The sequence below is a fragment of the Sminthopsis crassicaudata genome, chromosome 4, assembly GCF_048593235.1.
Source record: "Sminthopsis crassicaudata isolate SCR6 chromosome 4, ASM4859323v1, whole genome shotgun sequence".
Lineage (NCBI taxonomy): Eukaryota > Metazoa > Chordata > Mammalia > Dasyuromorphia > Dasyuridae > Sminthopsis > Sminthopsis crassicaudata.
Window position 1 is genome coordinate 120,306,884 of NC_133620.1, and position 24,513 is coordinate 120,331,396.

Sequence of the window (24,513 nt, forward strand, 5' to 3'; positions counted from 1 at the left end):
TTAATGTTTTTCATTCATGTCTGATTCTTTATGATGCTATTTGGAGTTTTTTTCACAAAGATAATGGAGAGCCAAAACCAAAGATATTGTTTTTCTAATTCCTTCTCCAGCTTATTTAATAGATGGGGAAACCAAAGTAAACACTATTAAGTGACTTGCACAGGGTTACACAGCTATTAAGTGTCTGAGATCAGATTGGAATTCACGAAAATGAGTCTGTGCTCTACATCTAGCTGTGTAGTGGTCACATTCTAGAAGAGTGTTAGCAGGCTGGTTTTATTCTCATAGTTAGGTACACTTCATCTTAAAATCCACTGAACCTCTCTTGTTTCTCTCTGTGTGTCTCTCTTTGTCTTTCTCTCTTCTTCTTCTTGTTTGTTCTTTTCTATTCTGCTTTCTAGTTTTCCTCTTTTTTCTGTCTCCTTGTCTTCCTTATCTCTCCTAGTACAACTTGCAAATACTATTATCACTTAGTCATATATCCATGGTTTCTTTACTATTTCTCCTCTTGTCCACTAGTCACTTCTTTCTTTATACTCCATGTCCTCTTACTTCACTTTCTTAGAATAGAGAACCAAATATATTTCTAGTATTTAATATTTATTCCTGTTTCAAACTTTCAAAGCAAGTCAGTTGGTTAGAGTCCTGTCTTTAATATATATGGATAGATCAAATTATATGCAAAACACTTATTTAAGTACTTATTTTTGTTCTAGGAAATAAAATCCAAAACAAGTTGATTTTTCTACATTATCTTTTAAATTATTTTTTGCTATAAATCAGTTCATTCTTGAATAGAAACAAATTGTTCCCCAATCCTGACAGACAGGATAAGAATGCCTCCCCAAGGCAAATGTGTCCATGCTGTCTAGAATGGTTGACTCCCAGTACATTTTGTACTTCTCTCTTGTGAGGAGGGAGTAGTAGTAGCTCAATGCCTCTAACGAATGGGGCCTAATGATTTAGAATCATTTAAATTTGTCTGCTTGGTAGATATATATTCCATCCTTTATGATCTAGATAGAGTATAGGAATATCTTTATGAGGATATTATTTCAACATTTCTGGGCCAGAGTCTTAGAAGCAAAATTCAAGTGGTAAATGCTTTACTCAGAAACATCTCTTCATTTATCTCATTCCTTTTAAAATTTGTCTTTGACTTCATTTCATAGACAAAAGATTAATTTAGAACAAAAACATGGGATAGCTTGGCAGCTTTTAGAGAATGCAAGTTCTATTGAATTTGCCATCTTAGAAATTGAAAATCTCTCAATTTTTACCTAGTTCATCATGTTCTTCCTTCATTTTAACATTTTTGTTCCTTATTTTCTTTCTCAAAAACTAAAATTGCTGACTTCAGTAAGAGAATTAAAATAACAACAATCTTTTTATTTTCATTAATAGCAGATCTCCTGTCAGAAAATAACATTTTATTGGCAGTCAAGATGAACATCACATATAATGTGCTTCAATATGACTAAATATGTTTACTCCAGCCTCATTTGAGAAATACATAGCAATTTCAGTGTTGGTTAGCTTATAAGTTTGGCTAGTCACTGGTGGAGACTGATTAAATTTTGAATTTTCCATGTGCTTGGAGTACCATTTCATTGCTTACTTCACTGTAACTATAAAATGATGAGCTTTGTGTTGGAAGTTAGTGGATAGTTTTAATGGAATATACTTAAAGAAGCAGAAGAAATAGTTATTTCATCCTGAAGAAAGCCACAGAAAAGATTGTATGTGATGTTGGGGATGTATGAGGAAGTATCAGTTGGGGGTTTCTTGACAAAGATATTGGGACACCTTGACATTTATTTCTCTAGTTTATTTTTGCATTTGTAGAAATTGAGGCAAATAGGCAAACTTTTCTAGGATTATATAACTAAATAAATTGTTTTAGGCAAGATTTGAACTCAGGAAGATTACTCTTCCTAAGTATAGGCCCAGCACTCCATACACTGAGCTATCTAGCTGTCCCTGAGTGCAAATCCCATTTTAGAAATTTGCTAAGTGTGTAACATTGGGAAAGTTTAAATCTCAACTCCTTTTTCCTTCTGTGAAAAATGGCATTAATAATAACTAATACATCATTAAGCATTGAGTAATTGCCTATAATTTCTCTTTTGCTTAACAATTTTTATTATTGAATGGCAAAGAACATTTGAAAGAAAAAGATTACTGTCTGACTGTGACCCACTCCTCTCCTCTTGAATTTCCACTAGTTTTATGTAGAGGGCTGAAACTCCAAAAAGGTGTGCTTGAATCAGACAGCAGAGCATCTAAGGCTAATTACCTATTCTATGTGAGATAATGGCTCTATATAGATATATTTAGATGAGATGGTGATGTGATGGCTCTCCTTACCATTGGTGCTTGATGAATGTTTGGTGGTGAGGTAATAATCCTCGACAAGGATTGGAGGGCTGAGGGAGAGAAGTTAGAGTCACTTGGCTGCAGGAGAAGGAGGAAAGAGGCTGGTGACTCCAGACTCCAGAATCCAGGATACATCTTTGGCAAGCTTCATGGCAGCTTTCCTGCCTCCTTCATTTCTCCCCCTAAAGATCAAGAACTTTGATTGATCCTGACACTGATTGATCCTGAGGCTCTCCAAGAAGCTAGCCCAGACATTATAGTTCTACTGTTTCTGCACTTAGACTCATTTTGTACAATGTAGGCCTGACTCTTATGGTATTGTTACCCAGTCCTTTTGCTGAAGGCAGAATTTTCTTGCTCAGTACCCACCTAGTTCTCCAGGGGTTGCTATATAAATTATTTCTTGTTATATTTACGAAGAATTAGAGTACCTTAGGCAAATTAAGTGCACATAAGCATGCACACAAATTTTCAAAACAAAAAAAATTCTTTCAAAACAACTAAGAATTTCCTAAAATAATCTCTAATAAGTTTCTTTTATAAAGATGTACATAGTATTTTTCCAATTACATTTTGAAATGATTTTCAATATTTATTTTATCAGGTTTTTAGTTTTAATTTTTTCTCCCTTCTTCTTGCCCCTACCCCTATACTCAAGTATCCTTAAGATGACAAGCAATATAATTTTGCTTATACATATGCAATCATGTAAAACATATTACTACATTATTCATGCTATGACAGAAGAAAAAGAATAAAAGGGAAAACATAGAAAAGTGAAAATAGTATTCTTTGATCTGCATCTGGACTTTATTAGTCCTTTCTCTGCAAGTCAATAGCATTTTCAATAATTCTCTTGGATTACTTTATTGCTAGAAGACCTAACAATCACAGTTGATCGTCATGCAATGTTGCTGTTATTGTATAAAATGTCCTCCTGGGTCTGTTCACCTCACTTTGCATCAGTTCACTTGTCTTTCCAAACTATTTTTCTGAAATCTGTCTGTTTATAATTTCTTATAGTGCAATACTATTACATTACATTCATATACCACTAGTTAAATCATTCTCCAAGTAATACACATCCCCTCAATTTCCAATTTTTTGCCAACACAAAAAAGAGCTGCTACAAATATTTTTCTGCAGGACGACCTTTGTCCCCTTTTAATAATCTTTTTGGGATACAGACTTTAGAGTGGTTATTGCTGGATTAAAAGTTATGCAGTTTGATTGCTCTTTGGGCATAGTTCAAAATTGTTCCATAGAATGGTTGAATCAGTTTACAACTCTACCAGAAATGCATCAATATCCCACTTTTTCAACATCTCCAACACTTACTATTTTTCTTTTCTATCATATTAATCAATTTGATAGGTATGAAGTGGTACCAGAGAGTTATTTTAATTTGCATTTCTCTAATAAATGATTTATTTAGAATATTTCTACCCATAGGATGATAGACAACTTTGGTTTCTTCATCAAAAAATTTCCTGTTCAAAGCCTTTGATTATTTAGAAACTGAGGAATGGCTTGTATTATAAATTTCAATCATTTCCTATGTAATTGAAAAATGAGACCTTTATCAGGTTTGCTATAAAAATTGTTTTGCAGCTTTCTGTTTTTTCTAATTAGTTTCAAAAACAGGTCATTACTATTTGAAATATAAGCATCACCATAAGTTCAGCCATCTAATTCCTGCTTAAAATTTAGCCCCTTTAAAATAATCATGTAAATATTTTTAAAAATTTATAACATTGTGTAAATTCATACTTAATTTTTTTTACAAACTAATTGCACCTAGCTTTCATCTTTATAACACTGGGTGAAAATTAATGGTCTATAAATTACAAACTTGTTCTTAGGTATTGCTCTTTATTGAGGGAATCACTTTCTTTATCGTGAAGGACATCTGATATAGTAGTCTTTGTTACTCTTATTTACAGAATGTTTTGTTTTTGGCAGACTGTATTGCTTTGATTTTAATAAAATAAACGAATACAAAAAATAAACCCAGTCAATTCTTACCTGAAAGTTCTATCCTTTATCACTTTGCTGTGAATATTAAAATGTAAAAAAGCAGACTAATCTGTAGCTGAGTATAAACTAAGAATAGGGAAGATGTTATAAAGGTTTGCTTTAGAAGGTTTACACGAGCCCTTGTATTCATCTATTCTTTGAATTAGTTTGGAGAAACAAAATCAATATCTTGATGAATAAAAAGAACTGTATTTAGAGTCAGTTGTCCTGATTTTGAATCACCAGTCTATCAGTGAGTACCTGAATAATCTTGGAAAGGTCATTCAACTTCCCTGAACCTTATTACAGCTATTAAATGAGAGGGTTGTGTCACATGAACTCTGAGGTTCCTATGAAATCAAAGTCTAGAATTTGTACATTTTTTTCTACAACCCCCCCAGTATTAAAGTTATCTTCCCCTCTCTTTTCTATTCAATTTGCCCTTTCAAATAGAAGAAAATAAAATGATTTCTGCTTTACAGTTAATTTTAGTTCTCTTATCTCAGCAAAATAGAAGAAACCCAAACCTCATGGCCCTGAACTCTAATGGCTGAGTCTTTTGTTGTTGCCACGCATAGCATAGCATTGGAAGCAATCTTGAATCCCTTGACTACTGGCATGGGTCCCAGAGCTACAGGAAGTCTCTAACTTTTTTTTTTTCTGTATTGCATAGACAAAAGTCTCTGACTGAAATGATTTCCAGGAATTACACTTTGAAAACTGTGTTTTATTTCCCTCTTTTCTTTTAAATCAAAACAGAAGAAATCAAGTTATAAAAATTACATGCTGTCACATTCCACATAGTAAGACAAAACAAATATTTTCTTCTCCATTGGTTACTACAGATATGGATTATCAGCTTAACATTTTTTTTTTCTTTGTGAAGACAAAGTTATGAAGGTCAGTGCCAGGATAGGAAGGCCAGCAGCAACCTGGCTCATTCCTGGAATTATTCATTCTTTTTTTAAATAGTAGAAAGACTTAAAGTCTTTGCAATATCTCATTATTTTATTTTGATTTTCTTCATTTTCCTTATCCATATATGGACAGCTTTTCAAGAGAAATGTTATAGTTTACAGCAATTTGGAGTTTCTATGGGGAGATTAGGAAGGATTCTTTTATATTGGCTAGAAATGCTTTATGTAGGCAGTTAGTGTAAGAAGGAAGAGAGTAGATAAAGAGTAGACAGGGTGATCTTGTGTAAAATGTGCTCTTCAGAAACTTACCAAGATAATGAAGACCGATTGCTATATTTTCTGCCATGCTATACATTTTAGAGCAAAAATCATGGATCTAAAGCTCATAGTTGAACATTAGTGTTTCACATTGAGATCAAAAGGTAAAATATTTAAATCTAGTACATCTCTGAATGACCTCTTTCACAAAGGAAATCTCCCAGGTTGCATGATATTTGAAAAGTATTTTGTTGACATGAACAAAGAGATAGCATCTATATGTCTCCTTTATAGCACAGAAGGATATATATTTCATAGGTATGAAGAGCAAAAAGTACAATAAAGAATTCCTATACCTGGGCTAGAGGGGAGAAGCATTCAGTAAGAAAGGAGATTATTTGTGGCACAGCTGATGGAAGAAAGACATGCCTCCAAGATGGCATTTTTGATAACCTTGGGCAAAGCCCTAGTTGCACTGCTGTAGCTATGGTTCTGAATAGAGGAAATAATACAAGAATTGACTTAAATGAGTTCTGCACATATTCTGCTACTACATCATTAAAGACTGCTAAAGGCTTATTTAAGCCCAAGTACCAAAATAAGAAGTATTCTTGGGAAGATTTGTGAACTCTTTATGGTTACCTAACTATCCATGTTGTGAGCTTTGGGATGGTTAGCTTATCTGGTTTTAGTACAGAATTGAAAAAGTTAAGGTCACTTCTCATATGGGTCAGTTGGATTGGAATTAATCCCAGATAGAGACAGCAGCATTCTCTTGTCCAGTTATCACACAAAGTAATGCCAGGGGCCATAATAATGAATAAACAATACAGATTTATTATTACTTAAAAAGGAAATAATACATTTTATAGAAATAACAAATTTCAGAATGTTTTGGAGTTCTCAATATGTCTTTATTCCTTGCCTCATTGGACCTGTATAAAACCCTGGAAGCAAAGAGAGAAAGATCTATAGACTAGGATCTGGGTTCTTCTGCTTATCTTGAATTTATGTTCTCCTGAATGGATAAAGGAGTAAAGAGTGGTGAAATCTCAACTTTGCTGTACATACTAATTATGTGACTTTGGACAAGTCATTTAATCTCTCCTCTCCCCAGTATTTTCATCAATGAAATGAAGGGCTTAAGCTATATGAAATGATCTCTGAGGTTCTTTCCAATTCAAAATCTATGGTATTATGTTATTATGATTACTCTGCTTTCACTCTCTCCTTCTCCCTAATCTATCCTTTATACTGCTATTAAAATAATCTTTGATCATAATGCTGAACATGTCATGCTTATGTTCAGAATTCTTCAGCACCTCCTTACTGCTTCTAGAAGAAAACATAAAATTCTTAGTCTGTCATTCAAGGATGTCTGTGGTTTGTTTTGAACCTCATCTATGTTTCAAATTTTATATTACATTGCTCTCCTTCATGTACTTTGTTTCAGCTGAAATGAACCAGTATTTTTTTTTCACTAAACTGCACACTATGAATTTTGCCTTCCTGAATTGGCACAAACCATTCCATGTTCTTGTAATGTATTCTTCTTGTGATTAATTTTCTGAGTCCTTCAATTAGTTCAGTTGCTATTTTTTCATGAAGTCATTTTATAGGACCTATTTTGCTAGATCTTTTACTGTGCAGGTTAAATTCCATTTATATTTACTATGGTCATGCTTAATTCTCTCCTCCTCCCAGAAGAATCTAAGTTCCAGGTCATGGAAACAATTAGGAGATTCAGGGACACTCTAAATCTCCTGAATCCAGGGACTAAGCTCTGATCTTCAACTTAGAAGAAGTGGGAAACCTCACTAGAGAAGTGGAAATTCTGAAAAATAGACTAGTTGGAATAGAAATCAGTGATTTCATGAGATTTCAAGGAAGGTAAAACTAGAACAAAATATTGAAAAATTAAAAGAAAATATGTGTTTGTATGATATAGAAAACAACTGATCTGGAAACCATGTTAAGTACAGATAACTCAAGAATCACTGGACTCCATGAAATCCACAATAAAATCCTAGATGGTATATTTTATGAAATCAGATTATTAGAACCAGAGAGCAATATGAAGATAGAAAGAATCTACTAATTACTTCCCAAGGATATTCAAGAGGAAAAGTTACAGGAATGTCAGAATCAAAATTCAGAGCTCTCATATCAAAGTAAAATAATGCTATAAGAATCCAGGAGGAAAAGTTCAAGTACCAAGAGCTGCCAAAAGGATCATACCAAGAGTTTCTGTCAAAAATGAGAAATCTTGGGATACAATATTCTCAGAGCTCAAAGATATGCTTATAAACAAGAATACCAGGCAAAGTTGAATGTAAGAATATGGAAATGTGGTTGAGAACTATATCTTTAATTGAAAAAGAGGACTTTAAACTATTTCTGAGGAAAAGACAAGAGCTGAGAATAAAATTTAAACAAAACAAAACAAAAAACAAACATGAGATAAGAGAAACCTAGATATGATGATTCAAAAGAATTTTGCATAGTATAAATTGACACAAGGAGCAGAATCAGAACACTTTATAGAAGGAAGCTAATGTTTTAAATAAAAACATATTTGAAAACCTTAACTCTGATAAATAAAATGACTAAACACATCTCCATAAGATCTATAATGAAACATGTACTATACAATGCAATAAAGATGTGATAGGCATACATCTTATTTGTTACAATGATTTCTCTTTTTTTCTGAGTTAATAGGTTGCAGGAAGGAAAGAAAGGAAAGAGCTGTTATCAGTAGTGATGCCAAAAAAGGGAAGGACCACTGAAACATGTTTCTAATGCATAAAAGAGAATGAAAAGCAATTTGGAAGGAAGCAGAGACAAGCCAGACGATTCTGAAGGTAATTTGCAGGATTTATTTTTACATATTTACAAAAAAAAACAAGTGATATTAAAGGTATGCAAAGTTTACACAGACACATATACAAATAAATATAATATATATATATATATATATATATAGTTTATACATGTATGATATAAACTAAATATGTATACAAATACATTAGATAGAGAGAGAGAAAGAGAGAAGAGAGAAGAGAGAGAGAGAGAGAGAGAGAGAGAGAGAGAGAGAGAGAGAGAGAGAGAGAGAGAGAGAGAGAGAGAGAAATAGGCTTCCAGGATTGGGTCATTTCTATCATCAGTTATCTTTTCTTTTCTTTTCCATGTGTGCTACTGAATGAAGCTGAAGAAAATCAGGCAACCACTCTGTATGGGTCAACTAGAAATTTATATTTTACAATGATCTGGGCCATCACTGCAGCTAGATAATTGTTCTACATTTTCCTTATCAAATTACTTTCCATAGCAGTTTTTCCAAATCTTTTCATTCCTCCTCAAATCTCCCATGGCTCTCTCTCTGGCTACTCTCTCATCTGAGAATCTCATCTCATTTTACAGAAAATAAAGTTGAAGGCATTTTCTGTGAGCTCTCTGCTCTTCCTCATTTCACATCACTCAGATGTCTTCTGCCATTATCTCTTCCTTCATCCCTGTCTTTTCCACATCTAAGTTAAGAATTTTGTAAAAAAAATTTTTAAAAAGAGTATAAGTTCATTGAGGTAAAGTCTATTTCATTTTTGTCCTTACATTTCTAATATTTAGAAGAAGGCAGTGCATATTGTAGACATTGAATAAATGCTTTTTAAGTGAATTATTCCCATTTTATAAATAATGAAATTGAGTTTCCAAATGGTGAAGTGGTTTCCTTAAGTGCACAGAACTAGATGCTAGGTAAGCTGAAATATAGTTCTTCTTATCCTTCATCCTCTGACCTTAATCACATTTCCTCTTCACTAATAAAGGTTTTGACTTCATTTTATGTCATTATTTCCCCTAATACAACACAGAGCAAGCAAAAGTTCCTCAAGTAATTATTGTTTTTATGATTCAAAGCATCAAAGTGAGCTTAGAGGCCTCTTGGCTATTAACTTTACATGACACTGACCATTACATTGTAGGGTTGTAGGAGAGAAGTGTAAAGAAAGACATAGGAATAGTTTTACTAGCAGATGATTAAGTGTCCAGATTAGCAACTTTTGATCACTTTGCAAACATTGTACTCTAACATATCTTTACATTAAAAACAATGGTTTGGGGAAAACTAAGTTCAATACAGAAATATTTCCAGGGTTCAGAAAACATAATCTCCCAATTAAAAGGATTGGACACATGCCTTCCATTAGTAATGCAGTTAGAATTGCCGTGGCTTATTACATTAGGCAGACATCCAACCCGACAAAGCCTCTTTTCTTGCAAAGAATCCCACAGAGGTGAAATTACCCCTGATCCAGAGAAAATGCAGCTATTTGTAAAATGACCAAATAGTTATGATGGCATTGCCAATGTAACTTTGGCAATTTATGCCATTATATAGGGCAGGAAGAAAATTTAGACTACATGATTTCATATGATTTTTTAAAGTAGAAAAACAGACTAAACTTTCAACTTATAAAAAAAAAGAAAATTATTGCTAGTCATTATAGTAGAAAGGCATATGCCTATATATTTTTAGATATGTATGTCTTTATACAAATATGTACTTCAATAAATCCATGATTTCATCAATGCAGGTACTCTCTCCAACAGTATAGGTCAACACCTCTCTCATCTTTTTTGTTACATGGCTTTTGTCCATGTCTTTCCATAAATCTTTCACTTATTTCTTTTCAATGGGCATTTGTTGTGGACTTACAGTGTGCCAGGCATTGGGCATCTGACCAAAAAAAAAACAATCAAAATCAAAACCTTCCTTTAAAAACAGAAAAGAGCTTATGGACTACCTGAGGATAAAATAAATATGTATATTTATGCATATATATAATGTGTGTGAGTCTGTATGTATCTGCATATATGTGTGTATATGTATACATATACATATAAACATATATATACATATACATATAAACATATATATACATATACATATAAACATATATATATATTCATATACATATAAACATATATATAAAACATATATATACATATACATATAAACATATATATATACATATAAACATATATATATATATACATATAAACATATATATATATATATATATATATATATATATATATATATATATATATATATATATATATATATGAGAGGGGAGAGGAAGAGAAAGAGAAATGAATTCTTGGTTTGAATCTCAGGGGACTATTGGATGTTGATCCCCATTGAACATTATATTTTTATTATTGTTAAGTCATTTCAATCATGTCTGAGTCTTCAAGATCTCTTTTTTTTCTTTCTTTTTTCTTTTTTTTTATATCTTTTTATTTGCAAGATATATACATGGGTAATTTTTCAGCATTGACAATTGCAAAACCTTTTGTTCCAATTTTTCCCCTTCTTCCCCCCACCCCTTCCCCCAGATGGCAGGTTGACGGATACATGTTAAATATGTTAAAGTATAAATTAAATATAATATATGTATACATGTCCAAACAGTTGTTTTGCTGTACAAAAAGAATCGGACTTTGAAATAGTGTACAATTAGCCTGTGAAAGAAATAAAAAATGTAGGCAGACAAAAAATAGAGGGATTGGGAATTCTATGTAGTGGTTCATAGTCATCTCCCAGAATTCTTTTACTGGGTGTAGCTGGTTCAGTTCCTTAGTGCTCTATTGGTGGCCACGTCCATCAGAATTGATTATCATGTAGTATTATTGTTGAAGTATATAATGATCTCCTAGTCCTGTTCATTTTACTCACCATCAGTTCATGTAAGTCTCTCCAGGCCTTTCTGAAATCATCCTGCTGGTCATTTCTTAGAGAACAATAATATTCATAACATTCATATACCACAATTTATTGCCATTCTCCAATTGATGGGCATCCACTTAGTTTCCAGTTTCTGGCCACTACAAAGAGGGCTGCCACAAACATTCTTGCACATACAGGTTCCTTTCCCTTCTTTAGTATTTCTTTGGGATATAAGCCCAATAGTAGCACTGCTGGATCAAAGGATATGCACAGTTTGATAACTTTTTGAGCATAGTTCCAAATTGCTCTCCAGAATGGCTGGATGTATTCACAATTCCACCAATAATGTAAGATCTCACTTTTTATTTTCTTAGCAAAGATACTAGAATGATTTGTCATGTCCTTCTATAGCTCATTTTACAGATAAGGGAAACTGAGTCAAACAGGACTAAGTAATTTGCCCAAGGTCACATTACTGGTTAGTACAAGGCCCTGTTTGGGCTCAGGAAAATGAGACTTCCTGATTCTAGGCCCAGCACTCTGTCTACTCTATTACTTACCCCACTGGTGATTGTATCAAGTAGACTAAGTAAGATAAAAGAGTTTAGTTCTTTGTTGTCATAGTTGTAGTTTCCTTTTTTTTTTTTTTTTGTTCTTTCTTTTTTTTAAAGAGAAAGATATGCTACTCAGAAATAATTTCAGCAGCAGCCACAGTTACAAAATATAACCAGACTATAGGTATACTTCATGTAGAAAAGGACTGGAACACAATCTGTTTATTGTCAAGAGTATTTTTATTGAGAGTGAAGGTTTCAGATGAAGCTTTAGAATTTCAGCTGCTATAGGGCAAAGGGCACATCTTAATTATGGTTGTATCTCTCTCAGGGTTTAGCAAAGTGCTCTATACAGAAGGAAATTTATAAATGTTTGTTACATTTGAACTTGACCCACCCACTTCCTTTCTCTAAGTCAGAAATCCTTTGCTTTTTCAAAATCATGCCCATGGAGAAAATTTTTAATGAATTTTGCTATGAGCTGCACTGACTCCTCCTAAAAGGATACAAGGGTCTATTGTAACCATATGTATCCATGATGAGGTCTATAGGAAATGAGAATAGACAGCTTACTCTAGCTATGGAGAATAATACATCTTTGTTGTTTCATTTGTGAAAGACAAAAAACCTTTTTTTCAACTCTTTGACAAAATAGATGTCCCTGGCTCTTCTAGGAGGGTGGAAAAAACAACCTTCTGACTGCTCCCCTAAAAAAATCCAAACTCTTGTTTACATATTAGTTTCTACTACAGACACTAAAGTGATTTGTTTGTTGTGACAGCAGTGAGAGTATTTTAAAAACACATTGCATTCATTATATGTTTTGTATTTTGCCTTGAGTGAAAATCCACTGGATTTTTTATTGTGCTTGCTCTAGATATATGTAGAAATTTTTCAAAGCAATCCTCTTCTGCATATAAATGACTTCTACAAATAATAATGCAACCCTTAACTATAGTCCTAAAAATAGAGGACACATTATAATTCCTATAAAGAGGATGAAATTGCATCACCTCCTTTAGTTCTGATTAGACATTTCTGGACCACATCAACTTGGCAGGGGTTGGGGAGAGCAAGACAGGGAGGGGTAAAGAAAGATAAAGAGAAAAGAGACAGACAGACGCATATCAACAAAGAGATAGAGATCTCTTATGAAAAGACTAGACTTCTTGCACAATTCAGTAATAAGTCAGTGATTAAGCTCAGAAAGGAGACTTAGAACTCTCTTGGATTACCAGGAATAGAGGGGAGAAAAATAAGAACAATGATAATAGGTTCCCATTCCCTTAGAATCCCATAGTGTAGAAAGCAAAGATAAGAGCAGAGCTAACTACCTATTCCTTAAAACTCTCTAGCATTGGGGAAGACTGGCAGCTGAGCTACTAGATTCCTCCTCCCTCATAGCTGCAAAGCAAGAAAGGGAAGGTCAAGAGACAAAGTTCCATAAATCCTGACTACTAACTTCCAGTCAGATAAGATCATATTCTTGTACATGTGGCTCTTCTTAGCTCTATCTCACTAGAGATGATGCAATGCTTTTTCTTTATTGAATGTAAGACTTGTTTACTTTAAAAGGCTTGTGAGCTGAAATTGTTTTGGAAGAGAGTGTGGGATTCATTAAGATAAAAATAGAACTGTACTTAGGCTTCATAATTTTGAATCAACAAGGTCTTACCTTATGTCAATAGTAATAAAAATAAAAAGCTTCCCCATCTTCAACCCCAGTAGGTGGTATTCCAGTAAAAGAATGAGCATGATAGTGGAGAGGCAGGCTCTTCTGCTGTCTTAACCTTAATTCAGACATTCTGGGTTTCTTAACAGTAGTTGACAAGCTGGTTAATAGGCCATAACTTTGCAAACAAAAGTGGCTAATATAGCTAAAGAGACCTTGTAATACCATGCTTTATGATTGAAGCTGTGTTACTATCAGGGTGATGATATATACTCAACATCAGGACAAAAATTACAGTAGGAATTTTTCAGGTACACTAGCCTGTCAGAAAATGAACTCTGGGGATGGAAGAAGCAATCATTTTTTACAGAGGCTAAAATAACATATGTTTGATTTATATCAAGAGAACAGCTTCTTCCCACATTGACTGAAGTTTCCAATTCCTTACTCAAAGTTCATAATGTAAGAGAAACTGAAAAGGTGAAAAAAGCCTTAGAGAAGAATATTCAAATTTCTTTGAATATATTAAAAGTTCCTATCTGGAATTTCAGAGAAACTTATTTCAATTTTATTTTATTCATCTTTTTTCCCTTTAAGATTGATACTCAGGAACTTCCTGTGTTACCTGACATTGACTGGCCTAGCAGTTACTAAGCAGAAGGATAACAACTGATGGCTTTTGCAATAGTTAAATATATTAATGGCTGACCTAAAGATGGCTAAGAACTGAAGCTAACATGTAGCATCAGGGCAAAGAGTGTTAGAGGACTGGAACTCTGGAGAAGTATACTTGAAATAAAAATACTTACATAAGGTGTTGACTAAGTGGAATTGATGAGGTGATGGTTCTTTAGTTCTTCTTTGGCCTAAAGTTCCTTTATTCTCCACAGTCTGAGAGATAGACTATCCCATGTTCTCTTAATTTGCTCATCATATCACCCTTTATTTATAAATCATAAACCCATTTTGCCCTTATCTTGACATAGGGTGTTAAATATTGGCCAATGCTGAGTTTCTGCCATACTGTTTTCCAGCTTTCCCAGCATGATTTCTTCGGTCTACATTTTATGCAATCCAAAACTATTTCTGGGACACCATTAGTGAAAACATTTCTGCAGATTGCCATGGATGCTCAAATAATCTTTCAAAACAGTACAATTTTTGCAGTTTTAGCATAATGATTTAAGTGTTGTCCAATCTACAGTATGAATTTGTTTTGCTAGGATCAGCATATGTAATTATGGAAAGTATCATAACTTATGGGTTGACCCCTTTATCATGTTGGGGGACCCACACAAGAGAAAAATACAAAATAACATTCAGTCCAAACTTTTAGTGGAATTAGGCAAAAAAGGGAGTGGAGAGTGCTAAGAATCCCATAGTTTTTAGACTACATATATATGTTGTTCATCTTCAATTCAGTTCTACTGATGATGCAAAATGACAACTAAAATCAACGAAGTTTATGTATCAGGATCTATTGCAGAAGGTGAAAAATAAAGAAATCTAATTATACATATTATAGATAGTGCTATTTATAATAGATTAAAGAGAGCTATTATATACTTTGTATCATAGATATTTATAATATATGATTATATATACATATTCACATACATATATATGTAATCTACCCAAATATGTAGATGGATAGATAGAAAAATAGATTTGTAATTTTATTCATTATTATAATTGTACCAAGTCAATGATTATCAAATGATATGTTGATTTATTTTGCAAGGAATTTTCAGGCTAGTCAGAAGATTTCTCTAGTTTTTAATCTATCTATCTCTCTGTATATGTACACACCCATATATATGTTTCTGTGTTTGCATATATGTATATTTAGGTATATATATATATATATATATATTTAACAAAGAGTTAAAAGAGATTAATTTATAAAGATAAAGAGACAGAAAATAGAGAGATACAGAAACAGAGACAGAAAAATACAGAGGCAGAGAAAGAGAGACAGCAATGGAGACAGAGACACAGAGAAAGAGAGATACAGAGAAACACAGAGACACAGAGAAAGAGAAAGACAGAGAGACAGAGAGAAATATAGACAGAAAAATCATAGACAAAGGTAATATAGACAATAAAAAAGAAACATTTTCAAAAAAGAACATATACTTGTTTGTAAAATATTACATTGAATAATGAAGAAAGATTAAGATTTATTTTATCTTCTCACAGAAAAATAGTTGAGACTAAACCATAAATAAAGCTTCTTTAGAAATTCAATTAAGCAGGTAAACAGAGCCAAGATGATAAAGGCAGGAACTCCCTGAGCTTTCTCCAAAGAGCTTCAAATTCTTTTAAATAATGACTCTAAACAAATTTTAGAGCATTAAAACACACAAAAAGACAGAGTAGAATGATTTTCTGGCCTAAGACAACTTAAAAAGTCAGCAGACTTCATGGTAGAAGTTCAGAATTCAGTTTCAGGGCAAGTTGCATCAGCATAGGCCATGGCTTGACTCCAGCCCTAACCCCAGCATCAGTAAGGCAGGAATAGGACTATGGTGTTCTGTATCAGTGGCAGTACTGGTGGTTCCAGACCTCTCAGCCCAGAGACACCAAAGGTAACTTGGAAAGTCAATAGGAAAGGCTTGCCAGTGAGGTGAGAGGGTCTTGGGAAACCAGCATAGCAGGAGTAGGTGTGGTGGTGCTGGCTTCAGCTTTTCTGAGGCCACAGCTCACAGGAGATCTCTTTACCAGCAATGATGAAGGGTTCTTTCTGTTGCTGTAATACCTTAAACATTACAGCGGCAGTGAGACAGGAACACTCCTCATAGTTCCAGGGCAGAAAAAAGTGCTTGTGGTTAGGTCCCTAGAAGGATCTCTGAAAACAGCTTCATAAAACATTTGAAGTTTTAGACAATGTACCCTCCATCCTGAAAATAAAGCCCTATTTAGCAAAGACTTAAACATGAGTAATAATAGGCTAGGAAAATAAACTGACAAGAGAAACAAGTGTTTATGGTGACAATGAAAATCAAAACACACACTCAGAAATAAAAAAGTCAAAGCTTTACATCCAAAATCTCCAAGAAAAATAAGAATTGGTATTAGCATAGGAAAAATGAGGAAGGGAAATGAGAGTAGTGCAAAAGGAAATAGAAAAAATAATAACTGAACAAAGGGGAAAAGTGTTACAAAAGCTCACTGATGAAAATTCCTTAAAAATTAGAATTGAGCAAATGGAAGTTAATGACATCATGAGAAAATTATTTATTTATTAATTCATCTATTCATTTTATTTATTTATCTAGGTATTTATTTATTTATCTAGATATTTATTTATTTATTTACCCAAGCATATGCATGGGTAATTTTTCCATCGTTGATTGTTGCAAAACCCTTTGTTCCAAATTTTCCCCTCCTCTAGCTGGCAAGTAGTCCAATACATATTAAATATGTTGAAATACATGTTAAGTCCAACACATGTTTGCATATTTGTACAGTTATCTTGCTGCACAGGAAAAATCAGATCAAGAAGGAAGGAAAAGAAAAACTGAGAAAGAAAACAAAATGCAAGCAAACAGCAGAGCAAGTGAGAATGCTATGTTGTGTTTCACAATCAGTTCTCACTGTCCCCTCTCTGGATGTGGATAGATGAAGTGGATCTTCATCACTGCACATGTAAAACTGGTTTGAATCCTTTAATTATTGAAGAGAGCCACATCCCTCAAAATTGATCATTGTATAACCTTGTTGTTGCTGTGCACAATGATCTCCTGGTTCTGCTCATTTCACTTAGCATCAGATTTAAATAATTAGAAAGACATTAAGTGCTCTTGGATAGGAAGAGCGAATATAATAAAGATGACAATACTCCCTAAAGTAATCTATTTATTCAGTGCTATACCAATCAGACTCCCAAGAAACTATTTTAATGACCTAGAAAAAATAACAACAAAATTCATATGGAAGAAGAAAAGGTAGAGAATTTCAAGGGAATTAATGAAAAAAAAATCAGATGAAGGTGGTCTAGTTATACCTGATCTAAAGCTATATTATATAGCAGCAGTCACCAAAACCATTTGGCATTGGCTAAGAAATAGACTAGTTGATCAGTGGAACAGGTTAGGTTCACAGAACAAAATAGTGTACAATTATAGCAATCTAGTGTTTGACAAACCCAAAGATACCAACTTTTGGGATAAGAATTCATTATTTGAAAAAAACTGTTTGGAAAACTGGAAATTAGTATGGCAGAAATTAGATATGGACCCACACTTAACACCATATACCAAGATAAGATCAAGATGATCCATGATTTAGGCATAAAGAATGAGATCATAAATAGATTAGTGGAACATAGGATAGTTTACCTCTCAGACTTGTGGAGGAGGAAGGAATTTGTGTCCAAAGGAGAACTAGAGATCATTATTGATCACAAAATAGAAAATTTTGATTACATCAAATTAAAAAGCTTTTGTACAAACAAAACTAATGCAAACAAGATTCATAGGGAAGTAACAAGTTGGGAAAATATTTTTACAGTTAAAGGTTCTGATAAAGTCTTCATTTCCCAAAATATATATAGAACTGACTCTAATTTATAAAAAAATGAAACCATTCTCCAATTGATAAATGGTCAAAGGATATGAACAGACAATTTGCAGATGATGAAATTGAAACTATTTCCACTCATATGAAAGAGTGTTCCAAATCACTATTGATCAGAGAAATGCAAATTAAGACAACTCTGAGATACCATACACATTTGTCAGAATAGCTAAGATGACAGGAAAAAAATAATAATGAATATTGGAGAGGATGTGGGAAAACTGGGATACTGATACATTGTTGGTGCAGTTGTGAAAGAATCCAACCATTCTGGAGAGCAATCTAGAATTTGCCCAAGAAAAGTTATCAAACTGTGCATACCCTTTGATCCAGCAGTGCTACTATTGGGCTTATATCCCAGAGAAATACTAAAGATGGGAAAGGGACCTGTATGTCAAAATGTTTGTGGCAGCCCTTTTTGTAGTGGCTAGAAATTGGAAAATAAATGGATGCTCATCATTTGGAGAATGGTTGGGTAAATTATGGTATATGAAGGTTATGGAATATTATTGCTCTGTAAGAAATGACCAACAGGAGGAATACAGAGAGGCTTGGAGAGACTTACATGGACTGATGCTGAGTGAAATGAGCGGAACCAGGAGATCATTATACACTTCAACAAGGATACTGTATGAAGAAGATGTATTCTGATTTAAGTGGATATCCTCAACATAGAGAAGATATAATTTGGTTCCAGTTGATCAATGATGGACAGAATCAGCTACACCCAGGGAAGGAACACTGGGAATTAAGTGTAAACTGTTTGCACTATTGTCTTTCTACCCAGGTTACTTTTACCTTCTGAATCCAATTCTAATCCAATTCTTACCGTGCAACAAGAAATTCCGTTTTACACACTTATATTATATCTAGGATATACTGTAACATATGTAACATGTATTGGATTGCCTGTCATCTAGGGGAGGGGGTAGAGGGAGGGAGGGGAAAATTCAGAAAAGAAATGAGTACAAGGGATAATGCTGTAATAAAATTACCCATGCATATGTAATGTCAAAAAACTATAATTATAAAATTAAAACAGTTTCTGATAAAGGTCTCATTTCAAAAAAAAATAGAATAATAATATTCCATAGCATTATATACCATAACTTATTCAGCCATTCTCTCTGTTGGAGGCTTCCTTTCTCAAATCCATAAGGAATTGGGTCAAATTTATATATAAAAAAAGCCATTTCCCAGTTGATAAATCATCAAGATGTGAACTACACCCAAAGGCCTACAAAATCATGTATATCTTTTTTTTTTTTTTTTTTTTTTTTAATTTTTAATTTTATTTTATAATTATAACATTTTTTGACAGTACATATGCATGGGTAATTTTTTACAACATTATCCCTTGCACTTACTTCTATTCAGATTTTTTCCCTTCCTCCCCCAACCCCCTCCCCCAGATGGCAAGCAGTCTTATATATGTTAAATATATTACAGTATAATTTAGATACAATATATGTGTGTAGAACCGAATTTTTTGTTGCACAGGAAGAATTGGATTCAGAAGGTAAAAATAACAGTTTACATTCATTTCCCAGTGTTCCTTTTCTGGATGTAGCTGGTTCTGTCCATCATTAATCAACTGGAATTGGATTAGCTCTTCTCTATGTTGAAGAAATCCACTTCCATCAGCATACATCCTCGTATAGTATCATTGTTGAAGTCTATAATGATCTTTTGGTTCTGCTCGTTTCACTCAGCATCAGTTGATGTAAGTCTCTCCAAGCCTCTCTGTATTTCTCCTGTTGGTCATTTCTTATAGAACAATAATATTCCATAACATTCATATACCATAGTTTACCCAACCATTCTCCAATTGATGGACATCCATTCATCTTCCAGCTTCTAGCCACTATGAAAAGGGCTGCCACAAACATTTTGGCACATACAGGACCCTTTCCCTTCTCTAGTAGTTCCTTGGGGTATAAGCCCAGTAGTAGTATGGCTGGGTCAAAGGGTATGCACATTTTGATAACTTTTTGGGCATAATTCCAGATTGCTCTCCAGAATGGTTGGATTCTTTCACAACTCCACCAACAATGCATCAGTGTCCCAGTTTTCCCACAGCCCCTCCAACATTCGTCGTTATTTGTTCCTGTCATCTTAGCCAATCTGACAGGTGTGTAATGATACCTCAGAGTTGTCTTAATTTGCATTTCTCTGATCAATAGTGATTTGGAACACTCTTTCATATGAGTGGAAATAGTTTTAATTTCATCATCTGAAAATTGTCTGTTCATATCCTTTGACCATTTATCAATTGGAGAATGGCTTGATTTCTTATAAATTAAAGTCAATTCTCTGTATATTTTGGAGATGAGGCCTTTATCAGAACCTTTAACTGTAAAAATTTTTTCCCAATTTGTTACTTCCCTTCTAATCTTGTTTGCATTAGTTTTGTTTGTGCAGAAACTTTTTAATTTGGTGTAATCAAAATGTTCTATTTTGTGATCAATAATGGTCTCTAGTTCTCCCTTGGACACAAACTCCTTCCTCCTCCACAAGTCTGAGGGGTAAACCATCCCATGTTCCTCCAATTTATTTATGATTTCGTTCTTTATGCCTAAATCTTGGACCCATTTTGATCTAATCTTAGTATGTGGTGTTAAATGTGGGTCCATGCCTAGTTTCTGCCATACTAATTTCCAGTTTTCCCAGCAGTTTTTGTCAAATAATGAATTCTTATCCCAAAATTTGGGATCTTTGGGTTTGTCAAAGATTAGATTGCTATTTTTATTCACTATCTTGTCCTGTGAACCTAACCTATGCCACTGATCAACTAGTCTATTTCTTAGCCAATACCAAATGGTTTTGGTGACTGTTGCTTTATAATATAGCTTTAAATCAGGTACACTTAGACCACCTTCCTCTGACTTTTTTTTCATTAGTTCCCTTGCAATTCTCGACCTTTTATTCTTCCATATGAATTTTGTTGTTATTTTTTCTAGGTCATTAAAATAGTTTCTTGGGAGTCTGATTGGTATAGCACTAAATAAATAGATTAGTTTGGGGAGTATTGTCATCTTTATTATATTCGCTCGGCCTATCCAAGAACATTGAGTGTCTTTCCAATTATTTAAATCTGACTTTATTTTTGTGGCAAGTGTTTTGTAATTTTGCTCATATAATTCCTGACTCTCCTTTGGTAGATATATTCCCAAATATTTGATACTATCGACTATTATTTTGAATGGAATTTCTCTTTGTATCTCTTGCTGTTGGATTGTGTTGGTAATGTATAAAAATCCTGAGGATTTATGTGGATTTATTTTGTATCCTGCGACTTTGCTAAAATTCTGAATTATTTCTAATAGCTTTTTAGCAGAGTCTTTGGGGTTCTCTAAGTATACCATCATGTCATCTGCGAAAAGTGACAATTTGATTTCTTCATTTCCTACTCTAATTCCTTGGATCTCTTTCTCGGCTCTTATTGCCAAGGCTAGAGTTTCTAGTACTATATTGAATAGTAATGGTGATAGTGGGCAACCTTGTTTCACTCCTGATCTTACAGGGAAAGGTTCTAGTTTATCACCATTACATATGATGTTTACTGAAGGTTTTAAATATATGCTCCTTATTATTTTAAGGAATAGTCCATTTATTCCTATACTCTCAAGTGTTTTTAGTAGGAATGGATGGTGGATTTTATCAAATGCCTTTTCTGCATCTATTGAGATGATCATATGGTTTTTATTAATTTGATTATTAATATGGTCAATTATACTAATAGTTTTCCTAATATTAAACCAGCCCTGCATTCCTGGTATAAATCCCACTTGGTCATAGTGTATTATCCTGGGGATGATTTTCTGAAGTCTATTTGCTAATATCTTATTTAATATTTTAGCATCAATATTCATTAAGGAAATTGGTCTATAGTTTTCTTTCTCAGTTTTCGATCTACCTGGTTTAGGTATCAGTACCATGTCTGTGTCATAGAAGGAATTTGGTAGGACTCCTTCAATCCCTATTTTTTCAAATAGTTTACATAGCATTGGAGTTAGTTGTTCTTTAAATGTTTGGTAGAATTCACCTGTAAATCCATCTGGTCCTGGGGACTTTTTCTTAGGAAGTTGGTTAATAGCTTGGTCTATTTCTTTTTCTGAGATGGGACTATTTAGACTACTTACTTCTTCCTCTGTTAATCTGGGCAATCTATATTTTTGAAGGTATTCTTCCATTTCATTTAAGTTATCGAATTTATCGGCATAAAGTTGAGCAAAATAGCTCCTAACTATTGTTCTAATTTCCTCTTCATTAGTGGTGAGTTCACCCTTTTCATTTTCAAGACTATCAATTTGCTTTTTCTCTTTCCTTTTTTTAATCAGGTTTACTAAGGGTTTGTCTATTTTGTTGGTTTTTTCATAAAACCAACTCTTAGTTTTATTAATTAATTCAATAGTTTTTTTACTTTCAATTTTATTAATCTCACCTTTTATTTTTTGAATTTCAAGTTTTGTGTTTGTCTGGAGGTTTTTAATTTGTTCCTTTTCTAGCAATTTTAGTTGTAAGTCCAATTCGTTGGCCCTCTCTTTCTCTATTTTATGCAAGTAGGCCTGTAGAGATATAAAACTTCCCCTAATTACTGCTTTGGCTGTATCCCACACATTTTGGTATGATGTCTCATTATTGTCATTTTCTTGGGTGAAGTTATTAATTATGTCTATGATTTGCTGTTTTACCCAATCATTCTTTAGTATAAGATTATTTAGTTTCCAATTATTTTTTGGTCTATTTTCCCCTGGCTTTTTATTAAATGTTATTTTGATTGCATTATGGTCTGAAAAGGATGCATTTACTATTTCTGCCTTACTGCATTTGATTTTGAGGTTTTTATGCCCTAGTATATGATCAATTTTTGTATAGGTTCCATGAACTGCTGAGAAGAAAGTATATTCCTTTCTGTCTCCATTTAGCTTTCGCCAAAGATCTATCATATCAAACTTTTCTAGTATTCTATTTACCTCTTTGACTTCTTTCTTATTTATTTTGTGGTTTGATTTATCTAATTCTGATAGTGCAAGGTTGAGATCTCCCGCTATTATAGTTTTGCTATCTATTTCCTCTTGCAGCTCTCTTAATTTCTCTTTTAAGAATTTAGATGCTGCACCACTTGGTGCATACATGTTTAATATTGATACTGCTTCACTATTGATGCTTCCCTTTAGCAGGATATAATGCCCTTCCTTATCTCTTTTAATTAGATCAATTTTTGTTTTTGCTTGATCTGAGATGAGGATGGCTACTCCTGCTTTTTTGGTTTTGCCTGAAGCATGATAGATTCTGCTCCACCCTTTTACTTTTAGTTTGAATGTCTCATCCTGTTTCAGGTGTGTTTCCTGTAAACAACATATAGTAGGATTCTGACTTTTAATCCACTCTGCTAACTGCTTCCTCTTTATGAGGCAGTTTGCCCCATTCACATTTATGGTTAGAAGGACTAATTCTATATTGCTTGCCATCCTATTAACCCCTGCTTATGCTTTTCCCCTTTCCTTCCCTTTTACCCTCCTATCCAGTATTAAACTGGTAAACACCACTTGCTTTTCACAGCCCTCCCTTTTTAGGATCCCTCCCCCACCTTAAAGATCCTCCCCTTATTTTACCCCTTTTCCTCGAAATTACTGTATTCCCTTCCCCTTAGCTTACTCCTTCCCTTTCACTTTTCAATGAAGTGGAAGAAGTTTCACCATAAATCGAATATGTCTATTGATACACGCTATGTTCATCTCCCTCCTTTCTTTCTCTCAGATATAATAGGTTACCTTTGCCTCTTCATGAGATGTAGTACCACCACTTTATACTTTTTTATGATATAATCTCCTTTCCACCTCTAGTTTCTAAGACAAATTGTACATATGTTCTTTACATATTTTTTTTGACAGAAGTATAGTTCTCAAGATTTCTTTTTACCTTTTTTAGAAGTCTCTTGAGTTCTGTATTTGAAGATCAAACCTTTTATGTAGGTCTGGTTTTTTCATCAAAAATAGATGGAATTCATTTATTTCGTTAAATGTCCATCTTCTTCCCTGGAAAACGATGCTCATTCTTGCTGGGTAAGTTATTCTTGGCTGCATACCAAGTTCCTTAGCCTTTCGGAATATCATGTTCCAGGCCCTGCGTTCTTTTAATGTGGACGCTGCTAGATCCTGTGTTATCCTTATTGTGGATCCTCCATATCTGAATTGTTTTTTTCTAGCAGCTTCCAATATCTTTTCCTTTGTCTGATGGTTCTTGAACTTGGCTACTATATTTCTTGGCGTTTTGATTTTAGGGTCCTTTTCAGTAGGTGATCGATGAATTTTCTCAATGTCTATTTTACCCTCTGTTTCCAAAACGTCTGGGCAGTTCTCTTTGATAATTTCCTCGAAAATGGTGTCCAAGCTCTTTTTTTCCTCC